Below are 13,897 nucleotides of genomic sequence, written 5' to 3'. Positions count from 1 at the left end.
AGTCCTTCACCTGTTTACATAAGGAGAATGGGATGGAGAACACAAATGAAAGCTTCCTGTGTGTTGTTCCACAACCCCCACCCTGAAGGTGGGAGTAGGAGAGAAGAAAGATCTCAGGGACTCCAGACTCATTCTCTGAGTAAAACGATCAACAAGGATGCCCAAATAGTACAACCTGGAAAAGCACATTTTGCAGTGCTTTAGCAATTCATGTCAACGTAAGTTTGGGTATGCAACAGAAGTAGCGATTGTTGTCTAAAAGCCTACTACTGGGTTGGAATAGCCACTCAGTTGTTACAGGCCACCAAGTATTATTACTGCTGACTAGGTTCAGATTTAAACTGGCAGCCGAAAGCTCTGTAGCCCAAAACCCGTTGCTGCAGCAGCAGGGAAGAATGGATAAATCGGCTTTTCAATCAGATGACTATTCCAGAGGCTTCCTGAGAAAGGAGGAGGAAAAACCCCTCAAACAATTGGTGCTTGGATTTAAGTCTAAAATATTCCAGGCCTGTAGCAAAGGCACAGATGAGCAAGTTTACAGGCACCCTGGGATCCAGAATGAAATGATGCCTGCCATCCATAATGCTTCCTTAAGTAATTATTACATGTTCTGCACCCTAATGAGAACCTGCTCCATTTTCTAATCATGCCACTCTGCTGCTCTTTCCTCCTGGTTTCCTCTTCAGTGCTCTTCTTCAAAAAGTCCATCTAACGAGGGGCTTATATTCTATTAAAAAAACAGCCAGGAAGAAACACTTTGGAAACCAGTCATTTAGCTGTGCATTATTATGCTTATGATCCTCTAATTCAGTAATAAGCCTCTAATCACATCCACAGAGAATGACAAGCTAGCTTCATCCTAGAAACATGCCCTTCCAGGTTTTCCAGACACAGCAGATACAATATGCCCTGATGGACTCTTCATTCAAATAGATGTTCCATAGAAAACTACAGCTAGAACATGTAGATGTCTGAAACAGCAGCAGCAAGACGAGTTTAATGAGGCTCCGTGCTAACATCAATATGAAATCAACAGAAAATCCCAGCAACAATATTAGATTGGAGAAATGTGACCAGATGCTGCTGATGTATAATAAAACTAGTCTGAGGCCAAAAGCAAATGCAAGCTGTCCGTGAAACAAAAGAGGTTATCTTTTGGAGTACCACCCTGGGCAGCTGGGCAGTGTGAACCATGGGTTTCCTGATGGTATAACATCAGTCATCGCAACACAGGAGTGGAAGGAGAACAGTTGCTGTGATCCCTCTTCAGATGAAATATAAGGACATATTATGAGGAAGGGCCTCAGAGATCAGCTGGCCCCTGGGGTGTTCCAGGGAAAAGTGTACTAGGCACCGGAGGGATTCCCAGGCAGGAGGATTATAACTGATGAAATTCTTACTATAAGAGAAAGAAATATCAAAGAAGAGGCAATGCGGGCCTACAATACCAAGCTCTGACATCTCCTATGTGGGTGCCATGAGTAGAATATTAGACTGGATGCAGGTGAACTGAAGTTGAGGAGAACTGAGCCCTCCGAATTAGATACCTGATGGCTTCTGAAGGACTCTGGCTAGATGCTGAGAACCTGAGATCCAGTTGGGAAATGTCCAGATCAAAGGATGTGAAAGAAGTCCAGGCATTTATAAAGCTGGCTGATGACTTTTGCAGAGTCTGTGCACACCTGTCGTGGTGACCGCTTGAGACACTTGCCTCATAATGGGTACGTGTGCACTGCAGCCTGGGATATCGAACAATTAGCCTAGTAAATGTGGCTGCACAGAGCTCCATGCTGCTGTGTTTGGACTGCCTCTTATTTTAAAGCTACACTGGGTGTCTCCCTACTAGAACCAACCATGAAGATATACTCAGTGATGCAGTGTGGGAATGGTCAGAGCCCCCAAAACAGTCTTTTGAAAGAGTCAAGAGAACTAGAAGACCTAAACTATTACAAGTCTGCAGAATAGCTAGCGTTCCAGAGCGATACTGGCTCATGGCACCTGCTTGTCGGACCCAAAAAGGGGAGATGCTCAGATAGGAAAGCAGCTGCTGGCTGAGCTGTCTCGAACGGAACTGCGGCTCCGGGTCACCACCAAACACAAGGAGGACGTGCCATTAGAAAGCTTCAAGAAGCCGCTGCTGAAACACCCAAGTGGAAATAGCAAACATCTGATCCGGGAAGTGGGCTACAGGGCTTGCAACCCTTCCCATATTCCTTATTTAGTGTTACCCTGCCAGCAACACAGCACAGGGATCTCGAAGATTTTTTTTTTTACCCTTTAGCCTATGCCAAACCCAGTGTGTGCCTGGACAGTGCATACCCACGCAAGTGCATGTGTGTGAAAAGGACAGAAGTGGGAATCCCTGTGAATATATCCACATGGAAACAGTTTATTTTAATCAGAAGCCCTGCAGGAGAAGTAGCAAACGAATACGAACCAGCTCTTCACTAGAGTGTTTGTTCTTCAGTCCCACATCCCGGCCGAGTCTGCCGGCCACACCCTTGGCTGGGGCGGACTGTCATGGCTCTGATGTCAGCAGGGCTACATTATACTCATCTCCATCATCTGAGGACTTGGCCTGTTCGCAATCCTGCAAGTTAAATTATGTAATCTGGAGAGGAGCATTGAAATGAGACACTTATTTGGGGACATACGGAGCAGCTCCCCAGGTCTGAGTTTCAGCCTACCTAACCATTGCTCCCAGTTTATTCATTCTTAACAGACATGGTTTTCTCTTCCAGAGTTCTTTTAATAGGCCATCTTTTGTGCAGATGATTTGGCAGGCCCTAGAGAAGAGGTGTGGTCTGTCAGAGAGGCCCTTCCTGCACACTGTTACAAAATACCACGCTCTGTACTTCTGCTCAGTCCTATCCTGCCACATGACAGAAGTACATAAGTGTACACACACAGGCTGGTAAACACAGTGTGTGGTACAGAGCCACACCTTTCTATACAAGAAGGTCCAGAAAGCCATGATTAGATTTGAATGATCATAGTAGCCAATTGTCTGAATTCTGCACAAACTGGCTTCTTCAGGCAGGAAAACAACTTGTCTGCCAAGTTTGGTAGCCCGGCCAGACAACTGTTAATTTCCATCCTCCTGTATCCTATTAAAAGGATTATATCTTTTAAATCATGCTACTGTTACATAATTGTAAATTAGTGGTGACAGATACATTACTATCAGCAAAGTTTGGCTCCGTGGCTAAGAGGAGCCAGTGATCAGCACTGTGGAAATTAATCTGGATTACACTTTGCTTAGATCAGAAATTTTTGATGTAAAGATGTAAGGCAAAGCTTTCAAAGTGAAGGGACTGATCTTAGGCTTCTAACTACAAATTTTAGGCACCAGAGGGAGATTTTTCAAAGGTGCAAAGGGCTTTAGAAGTCAGCGGGAGCTGGCTGCTTCCTACGTACTTGGTGCCTTCGAGAAAACCCCCCTCCCTGTTGTGGTGGCCGGATTTGCAGAAGTGCCATGGACCTGCAGCCTTCATTGACCTAAGAAGGAATTATGGCTATTTAGAAGCTCTACGTAACCGTCGGCCTGCCTACCAGCCGTGTGCTGCTGAGAATAGCTGGCGTGTGCTGCACTCATGTGTCTTACAGTCGGGTCCAGGACAGAGCTTGGTGTAAAGTTCTTTGACGGCACTGATGAAATAGGGAACCCCCTTCTCTTTGGTATTTCTTGGGAGCCTGTTTTCTGGTTTCAGGCTTAAAGACCCTTTCTGCTTTCAGAAGCAGAAAGGGGGGGATTTCATAACAGAGACCTGAACTCCCCCTGCACGGTACAGGATTCCTCTATAAGTTCAAATGTGTTCATCATCTTCTCCATGATGGCAGAAGAAAAGGAAGAAGGAACACTGGATCTAGCTGTCAGGGGATGTTGAATCTGTGATGCCTCTTGTAAGTCTTCTTGCTGATACACAGATACTGGGGAAACCTCTAACGCATGACACATTAGAAAATGGAACCTAAAAACTGATTTAAAAAAAATTAGACAACGACTTCATAGTTAAAGGATACCCACTAACAGTCCAGAGATCCATGGGGACATTACAGTATCTATTCCTAAACTACGACTGGGTGGAGACAGAATTAGTGACGCAACGGCAGGCAGGTAATTCAGATCATACAGAAAAACTCTAGACACCACATGGCCTCAATAAAACACTGTTCTTTGGCTGTTTATGACAGAGCTGGTTACTTATTTTCACAATCTGAAATAAAACAATCATTTTTCATATCTGGGGCCCAACATGCTTGAAGCTGTCTTTGGCCTGGGCTTGTAAAATAAGACTTCTGTTTGCCATTTTGGCATTAGGTAAGAATTCATGTGGGAACCTTTGTGTTGAAATATCTACTAAGGCTCTGTACAGAACACATCAGCACCAGCTGCAGATAGCCGGTTTTCCATGGAACAGGGACGTTCTTCATTGTATAGATTCAGAGACTGAGGCCAGAATGGACCATTGTGACAATCTAGTCTCCTGTATAACATAGGCAATGAGACTTTCTTAGGAGTTTCTTGAATTGTGAGTGGATGATCCCTACCTGGGTAGAAGTAAGGGTGCCAGGATTTCTCACATTTGTGCTTTCCCCTAAAGATGGAGTGCCAGCAAATCATCCCTTTGCAAAGCTGCTGCATATCATGCTAGCTAGCTCATCGGCACGTGTCTTCCACATATGTATCTGAGCTCCCCTGCAGGACTGCGGCCATATTCTACCCCAGAGGTGGTTGTAGTGAGTAACCTCAAGCGTATATTCATTTTGGAATCCAAAGTGATGAATGCCTTATAAATAATTTTGAAAAGGTAATTCTGACTCCTCTTCAAATGTGGTTCAGTGGTAGGTAGAATAACTCAGTCAGTGCTGATCTTTGACGAGAAAATTAAGAAGGAGAGTTGTTAGCATTTAAGGGTAAAGCAATGACATGTACCAACACTTTCCAGGACATACATGAACGTTACTGTCTAAGAGTGAAAGAAGCACAGTGACTTGACATGCATGTACATTGTGTTACAGCAAACTTAATCCTAAACCTTGATGATACATTTCACATTTATTGTCTTTGACGTCATTATGCCACTTTTCCCGGCACTCCATTTCTTTTGCCTGCTTATTTGATACTTAAAAAGGTGCAGTAGTTGTGGGGGAGACAGCATCATCCCACCTTATTTCCATTCACTTAGACAAAAATTATTAGGTTGCTTATGTAGACAGGGCTGAAAAACCCCCATTACATTCTGTAAAGCCCCATTGCAGAAAGTGTGCTACACATCTGGCAAAGAGAGCATCCTTTTGGGGGTGGCTTCCCTGTCTGTCCTAACAGCAGAGGAGTGAAATGGGTGACACTACTGTCAATATGGAGTCCTTTTTGTAAGGCAATGTATATTAGGTTTATTTCTGGCTTTCTGTTCCAGCTGACTGTAGGTTCAACCCAACTGCAGATCTATGCCTCCTTTAGGTGCTGCTTAGGTTAGAGTATAGGACTTGCTACATCTACATCTCAGTTTGGCAAATAATGTTTCACATCTGAGGAATGTGATGAGCAAACCTATATATAATCTTGACTACGCACAGGCCCACCACGACTACTTCAGAATCTATTCAAGGTCCGTGTAAAGTATATTCCAGAAGATTTTACAGAGACAGTCATGCCCTGCTTTCTCTCCCACCCTCCTCTCCAAAGCACATCTGGTTTGGGAAACAGAGGTGACTAAGCTGAAAGTGCACAGGGATTCACGTGTGGGGAGGTTGGTTTGGCTGCTTTAGAGAAACTGAGCAGAGCACTGTCTGGGTTCCAGACTACTCTGAAGCTCAATGGCATTCAGGTCCGGAGACTTTTTTTCATTTGAGTAGCCAGGAAACGTTGCTATGTAGATAGCTGGTTTGCCCTGTGTGTTTGAAGGCAGTCCGTTGTTAAGAAAAAAAACAACTGCCGCACCTTTCCCCACTGGTTTCTTCCTGTAACAGTTATCCAGAGGGGTCAAGCATATGTTAAATACCAGCAAGTTAAGAACCAGTAAATCCTTCTTTCCTCCTCCAGTGTGCAGACAGCACATATAAATCAGTCGCCCGTGTGCGTGCTCAGAAGTAGCTCCTAGCACATCAAAACAGTTGCCGCCTTCAATTAATGAGCAGCAATTCTGCCCAAGGAATATTCATACAGAGAGAGCACAGATACCCAACATAATTCTCCATTTACAATTGGCTCTGACAGTTTCACCTTAGAAATGTTGTTTTCTGTCCCCCCATAATATCTCAAAAGCCTCTACTCCTGCAATATGCCACGTTTCCCTCACAAATTTGCTTCTCCGTTCACCTTTGCAACAAGCCATTACCAATAGCTTTTAACGTGCTATTGATGTTAACGATATTTACAGTACAGGCCAAGTTCCCCTGAACTGATTAGCAGTCGTTCCAGATGCTGTTAGCATACAGGTCACGCAACTCTTGTCCAGGAGGCAGTGTCTGAAGTCTGGAGGGCAAGGGGTAAGTGATCTGTATTCTGGCTTTAACTGGAAGGGGAGCATGCTGCCTGGCTTTATTTGTTCCTTACTGAAAATTTTCTTTTCTTTTTCTTCTTTTTTTTTTAAACATAATTACCAAGTTATAAAGACCTGCCTCAAAGCTAGGAGCTAAATCAGTTGTCACACAAGCACGTCGTTGTGCTTACCACAGTCAAATAGAAATAATAGTCTGTTCTTAGATTGAAAGTACTCTGTGGCAGTGATCCTGACTGGGGGAATTTGGATGCCAGTAAAATATAAATAAATTATGAAGTCCTGGGGACACCTTTTATCTACAGATCTCAAAACACTTTCTAAAAGCATTGGGTTAGTGGGAGAGCCAAGGATATGATTCAAGTCTCCTGACTCCTGGTATCTGGGCTATTTAGGGACAATCAGTGGGGAAGCAAACTCATTCTCCTGAGCAGGACAACTTTCAGGGCCACACTGCTCTTTGCCCCTCTCCACCCCTGCAACCGACTACCTTTCCTGCCTGTCTGTTGCAGAATGACCCAGGTAAGTCCTGTCACTCCGCTGCCGTCTCCAAAATATGAATAGGCAATAGCAGTGCTGCGGTAGAGAGGACACGGAGTATCCTTTTAAATTACCCCTATAGCTGTAATGTGAGACTAGTGGGCTCAGGTTCTGGTAATGATGATACTGTCAGAGAGTGGTGCAAGAGAGTTAAGGAGAATGAAGCCAGTTGCTGAAGCACTGCTAATAAATGTGTGCATGTGCGGACGTGTGTGTATGCCTAGATTTACTTCTCGCAAGGCACTAGAGAGGTAGAGCAGCGACACAGTTAAACAGCACATGGTGTGTGGATTTCTATCCCTATTTTCCTATATGGGCTTAGTTTTCTCAACACAAGGCCAGGATATAATGTCTTGGGAACCAACAGTGTTTTATTAAACAGAGTATGAAAGCTGGCAAAAGTCTTTTCTTATGAATTATGCCATCCAACAATGTTGCCACCTCCCAATAGTTTTCTCCAGCACGTACATCCACTGGCACATTTAGTGCTGGCAAACAACTTCATACAAAGAGAAGAGTGACTTTCCCTTGACTCTGCTTCATGTATGTTTTAATAAGTGACTCCAGCTTTGCATACACCAGCCGTCTTGCGTACAAAAGCAATCCATGGGTCTTTACTGGGGACGGGCCATTTCCTGAGCTGGGACACCAAGTATAGACTCCTTAAATCAAAGAATAACCACACATCAGTAGTAACATTTAGAACTATGCCATTGTAGCCTAATAAAGAGCTAGCTAATAAGATGGTAAGTGCCAAAGGAATGAGCGTACATTAATAAAATGACTTCTGGACCTTGCAGGTAACGTTTTTGAGCCTATGTTGTGTCACAGCCAGCTGAGCTATTGAGATGCTAACAGCGACCCACACGTATCTAATGGGGATACATTTGGATGAGTTAAATCCAAGCTTTTGCAAGTACTTGCCATGCACCAGCTGAACTGAGCAATGTATCAGCAGAAGTAGGCCTTACTGGACAAAGAACAGTATCTGATGTCCTACATAGTAAACCTGTACCATCCAACTGTTTCGATCCTGCCCTTTGGTGAATGTGGATTCACGCAGACTTGCCCATAACAATAATATTAAGAAATAACATGCCCAGATCTCTCTGAAAGGCAGCCTAGGACACTGATCCTGAACACTCCTAAAATTGGTTCAGTAAGTGCTACACAGAGCTTAACTATTGCGCACTTCAATCTCAAGTAAAGCTGTCAGTATTTGATAAATGATACTGTATTGTCTGGCTGACAGCTCCCTGTTGCCTCCCTCAGCACTTTGACATTCTTCTCACGGCAAAGGCCAGAGCTGAGGTCTGAGATCTGCCCGTCTTGGGAACAGAATTGATGCTCTTTCTGACTCAAAACTAGCTGAGGAATAAACCTAGCTTCTCCCACACTCCCAGATCAGAGAGAACAACGTGTTACACTAGAACAACCCACATCCTCCTGAACTTTTACCTTTGTGGAAAGTAACCTGTGTTAATTATAAAGTCGCTAGACTATTACCATCATGTGCTATGAGCCAGCTATGTCCGTATCACTCCACCTACCCTGGATAACCTTAGCTTCCAGAGGGCTTCTGGTACAGGCATGGCTGTTCTTTAACCTCCGGTGCCAGTAATCTGAAACGAGACTGCTGGAAATGAGAGAGAGAGAGAGAAAGAGGGTGAGTTGGCTATTTGATTACAGGCCACAGGCACATGCCTGGCCTTCATGGATATATTAAGTAAGAGACATTTTAAAACAAAACCACCCTCAGTAACCTTATCGTAAGCCTGAATCAACTACCCATCTGTTAGCTCTCTGTACTGCCCACATATTCTCTAATCAGACACAAGTGCCAATGATTTTAGGAACGTTGCACCCCAAAAATCCCATTTTCATAATTATGAGGGAAACTGCTCTGGAGGAGAAAGCTCCATGCACTCAGTTCCTTTAGCCAGCCCTTGCACTCCTTGGAAAACAATATCCAAGCCCTTCCTTGCTAATGTATCTGTAAATAACTACAAATTCCCATTGGACACGAGCTGCTGCTATCCTATGATACTCAAATGCTCTAAAACTACCATTCAAAAGGCCAGATTCTCCCTTAATGGCTCCGGAAAATAGTGCCAGTTCTTTTACCATTTTGCTTTAGTCCCTATGAGGTGTCATAAAAGAACCTGCCATGGAGAGGGAGCTCTGCAAACAAAACTGTGGCAGCAAATTGATAACCTCATCAGCCTTAGTTTATGGAAGCAGAAGCAGTAGCTCGACAGGAAAGTGTAATTCAATTCTCCCTCAATCGAACTTGATGCCCAAGAATGTAATAACTTCATGAGGGGCCCTCTTTTTAGGGGGATCTTTGCCAACCACCCTTAAGGTCATCAGTAAATCCTGATACAGAGTATTGTTTGGCAAGCGTAGGCCCAGTAAAAGGGCTAAATCATGGGGGATTACTCCTGACCCTGCTTTGTAGCTCACCACCCATTGCAGGAATGCACTAAATATCTCTCAGAGCAGGCAAAAGTCAAACAGCCCACGTGCATGCATTGGCCCGCATCTATTTTGACTTTAAACATAAAACTCAGAACAAGCAACAAAAAAAGCAAACCCTGACCCTAAAAGTTGGACCTTGCCATAAGGAGCCTGCTGCTATGAACCTTAATTATTCCTACGGTTTGATAAAGAAAACTTTCAGATGGTGAAACAAGACTAGTAGGTTAAAATCATTTCTAGTTTCCTCCTCAGTGTCACAACAAGCGGCTTAGATCTTTAACACCAAGAGTTTTACTTTTCATTATTTATGCAGTTTGCTTTACATATTTATCGTGGTTGTAGTAATTAACAGCCAATGAGTCAACCTCACTTTTGTGACAGTTATTGTTGAATGTATTTAAGTGCCACCCTGGGAAACATTAATAAAGACAATCTCTGCTCTGAAGAGCTTACAATCCAAGGTCCTGGCCCTACATGTTTAATTCTCAGCACATGAGTAATTCCTTTCAAGTCAACGCAACTACCTCGGCACTTAAACATATAAGTGTTTGCCACATCATGTCTTAAGGGCCAAGACCTGAAGGTGTTTGAAATGAGTGGCTGGCCATGGCAATGAATGCTAGGCTGGGTCATACTGTTTCAGGCTGGGGCTATGAAACACAGAGGAGACCGGATCCCCACAGCATGGTTTCGTTTTGATGCTCTCAGTCGCTACCACAATGGGCTCATTGTTTAAGCAGTAGATAGCGCAGGGGTCTTGCAACTAAGGTTTCTAGAAAAGTGACCCCTGGGGCCTAGCAAGAGTCGAGTCAACTGAATCACCCTCTGAGGTCACAGGTCAACAGTACTAAACTCCCTTAAGGCTTCTCATGCAACCACACACTCATCCAATGATGGTGTACTTTGAAACCAACATGCCCCCTATACTAGCATAAAACATTATCTCTGTTCACCAGCAAAGCACTTGCTGACCTCATGCTCTTGACGGTCCCAGGAGTCACAGGACGAGATAGGGAAACCTTTGACAAACCTTCCGTGCCAAGTTTTGTTAGCACCTTATCTAGATAAATATACCTTGTGTCTTGTGAGCTTGTCTCTACTTGTGCCACGTGCAGCAAGGAAAATGATCCCAGCCCTCGAAATCAAAAGGTTGCTTTGGCAGCAACACCACCATAAGCACTGCTAGCATTTGCATAACAGCTGGCATCCGAGAATCAAAGAGATCAAAGAGTGAAACCTCCCCAAACCCCACGAAGATAGGTAAGTCCTGCTACTTGCAATGCTTTCATGGCTGGCCCTGCTCTTGCCTATTTTGTTCCTGAACTTGTGGAGTTTGGATGCTTTTCAGGGGGCTTCCTGGCTCTCCACTTAAGGCCTTGTGTATACTTAAAAGTTCTGGCAAATTTGCTGTGCCTGTGTGGTTAAAGCAGTACCATTTCCGGCCCCTCTCCCCCACCCCCATAACACACTAGTGAAGCCACAGTTTTCTTGCATACAGATGCTTATTGCAGTCCAGTGAAGGGAAATAAACCGTGCTGGAATATGGTCTCCACGTTCAGGACACTTACCCGTACGCCCGTACCATATAGTGGTATAATATCACAGGCTTCACCAGCCTAGGAAGGCTGATAGTTATTTATTTATTTAGTGTAGATGAGGCCTGAGCTACAGCAACCTCAATTCTGTGGTCTCGCTTTCACTTTGCTCCCCATGGATCTGCCTGGAGCGTAATGGACTTCAGCCATACCCCCATCCACTGCTACAGTGGGCTCTGAGTGGAAGACAGATGTCCTCAAAGGCATCCATACCCAATTTAAGGCCCATATGTGGTACCCAAACAGCATAAAAGAACCCTAACTAGGCAGAGAATTGTGCCATGAAAGCTTAAGTGATTTACGAAAAGTCCCATGGCAAATCCCTGGCAGCAGCGGGACCAAAATCTAGAAGTCCTGACCCCCTGTCAGAACCCTGGATACGAGCTCCTACCACCCAAAGGGCTTACCATAAATTGATACGCATTTGGTCCTGCTTCCACCTTCAGTAAATGAGTCAGGGATACGGATGCCAGGGCAACCCAGCTATCTTTGTGAGCAATATGCCTCGCCTTCCTTTTTTGCACGAGGATTTCTGCGGCCCTCACTGTCCTGCTCACGTTGCCAGTGAAGCTGTACTCAGTCAGCCTTTGACCTCGCCGTGGTATCAGCAAAACCAACCCCTCACCCAGATTTCTGTCCCTTTTGGCTCAGCTGCACTCCCCTCATCTCGCACGTCTTGCATGTTGCCTTGTTCGAACCACCAAATGCTTCTCTGCTCTCAGTGCCATTCCCACGCCTTGACATTTGGGCTGGGATATTCCCGGGCCAGCCGCACAACGGCATGTGGAAATCACTAAGGATGGCGCAATGTGTTGGATCTGGAGCTGCGTTTTATCAAGCTGTTAGCCACTGGATTACTACAAAGTATAGACATTTTTTATAATAGCTAAATACATTGAAAACAGATGTAGCATGTTCTGCGTCTGTTCCCTCTGGAGAGCTGCCACGATTATGTAATAGCTCAGCTGGGGTGGCAAGTCTCTTTCAGAGGGTGGTAAAGCATTTGCCTAGGGTGACTTTGGGGCCCTCTCTCACTTATTTCCCTGCCGCTCGTGGCAATTTTTCAATTGAAAGTGCTCAGAAGAGTCATTTTTTGGCACTGCGTTTTATGAATGCCTTTCCCCCGCCCTGCCTTACTCCATTAAACACGGATAATAAGCTCAACACATTGCAGTCAGGTGCAGCCAGCGTGCTCTGCCTCTGCTGTGCTCCACAGACTTGGAGCCCTGCCCGCTCTGCTCAGAATAATACCCGGCGCTTAGCCGCTTCAAAGTGCTCTTACAGACGTCAACTAATTAATCTGAACAACACCCCTCCGAGGGAGGTGAGTTAGTATTACCGGCGCTGCCAAGCAGATGGGAGAGCTGGGGCACAGCCCCGAAGGGACTTGGCCAAGGTCAAAGGCGCCCGTGTCAGAGGAGGGAGGGCCGGGTTTGCTGGGTTCGGCTCAGACCACTAAGCCGGCCACACCTCTGCCTTATGTAAGATCCCAGTGCTTTCCCACGGGAGTGTCCCGTGCCCTCCGCACGACAGCCCTGGCGCTGGATGCCCTGCTCCAGCCTCCATGGGGCAGCCCTGCAGCCCACCCTGGTTCTCCCCGTCCAGCCAAAAACCCCCGGGGGAGTGGGGAGGGGCACTGCGCCTGCAGCCTGGCTCTCCTTTCATGGGCCAGGACCCAGGCTGGGGTGGAGGGGAACTCGTCCCCAGATGGCAGAGCCCTGGGCACTGAAGGGGCAGCTGGGGACACTGCAGGGGCACTGACAGGCAGCCGGGGACACTGAAGAGGCACTGAGGGCGTGCTGAGGGGACACAGAAGAGGCACTGGGGATGCACTGAGGACACTGGGGGGGACACCGAGGGGAAACTGGGGGTGCACTGAGTGCATGGAACAGGCACTTAGGGCACATGGAGGGACAATGAAGGGGCACCAGGGGACGCTGAGGAGGCATGGAGGGTGCACTGGGGGCTCACTGAGGTGGCACTGCGGGCACTAAGGGTGCACTGGGAGCACACTGAGGGTGCACTGGGGGCTCTAAGTGTGGGGGGGCACTGAGGGTACACTGGAGGCACACTGAGGAGGCGCTGGGGCTCACTGAGGTGGCACTGAGGGTGCACTGGGGGCACTAAGTGTGTGGGGGGGCACTGAGGGTACACTGGAGGCACACTGAGGAGGCGCTGGGGCTCACTGAGGTGGCACTGAGGGTGCACTGGGGGCACTAAGTGTGTGGGGGGGCACTGAGGGTACACTGGAGGCACACTGAGGAGGCGCTGGGGCTCACTGAGGTGGCACTGAGGGTGCACTGGGGGCACTAAGTGTGTGGGGGGGCACTGAGGGTACACTGGAAGCACACTGGGGGTTCACTGGGGACACTGAGGAGGCACTGGGGGCACTGAGGGTGCACAGCGGCTCACTGAGGTGGCACTGGGGGCACACTGAGGGTGCACTGGGGACACTGAGGGGGCACTAAGAGTGCACTGGGAGCACACTGAGGGTGCACTGGGGGCTCTAAGTGTGGGGGGGCACTTAGGGGTACACTGGAAGCACACTGAGGAGGCGCTGGGGCACTGAGGGTGCACTGGGGCTCACCGAGGTGGCACTGGGAGCACACTGAGGGTGCACTGGGGCTCACCGAGGTGGCACTGGGAGCACACTCAGGGTGCACTGGGGGCACTGAGTGTGTGGGGGGCACTTAGGGGTGCAGTGGGGGCACTGGGGGTTCACTGGGGCTCACTGAGGGTGCGGTGGGGGCAGCAGCGGGGGCGCACGGAGGCTGCCGCGGG

The 13,897-nt window shown here is 47.0% G+C and overlaps 1 long non-coding RNA gene across 1 annotated transcript; it reads right to left on the bottom strand.

The window, feature by feature from the left end:
- Nucleotides 1-2,342: 2,342 nt before the first annotated feature.
- Nucleotides 2,343-10,807, bottom strand: LOC109288948. Its single transcript, XR_002095263.1, has 3 exons — nucleotides 10,596-10,807; nucleotides 8,594-8,679; nucleotides 2,343-3,940 (listed from the first exon to the last, which is right to left on the bottom strand). It is a non-coding gene; the product is annotated as an uncharacterized LOC109288948 (long non-coding RNA).
- Nucleotides 10,808-13,897: the final 3,090 nt, after the last annotated feature.

Source organism: Gavialis gangeticus, unplaced genomic scaffold, assembly GCF_001723915.1.
Source record: "Gavialis gangeticus isolate Ggan-Ray unplaced genomic scaffold, GavGan_comp1, whole genome shotgun sequence".
NCBI lineage: Eukaryota > Metazoa > Chordata > Crocodylia > Gavialidae > Gavialis > Gavialis gangeticus.
Note: the sequence above shows the minus strand (reverse complement) of the source record. Positions and strands in the feature narration are given on the sequence as shown.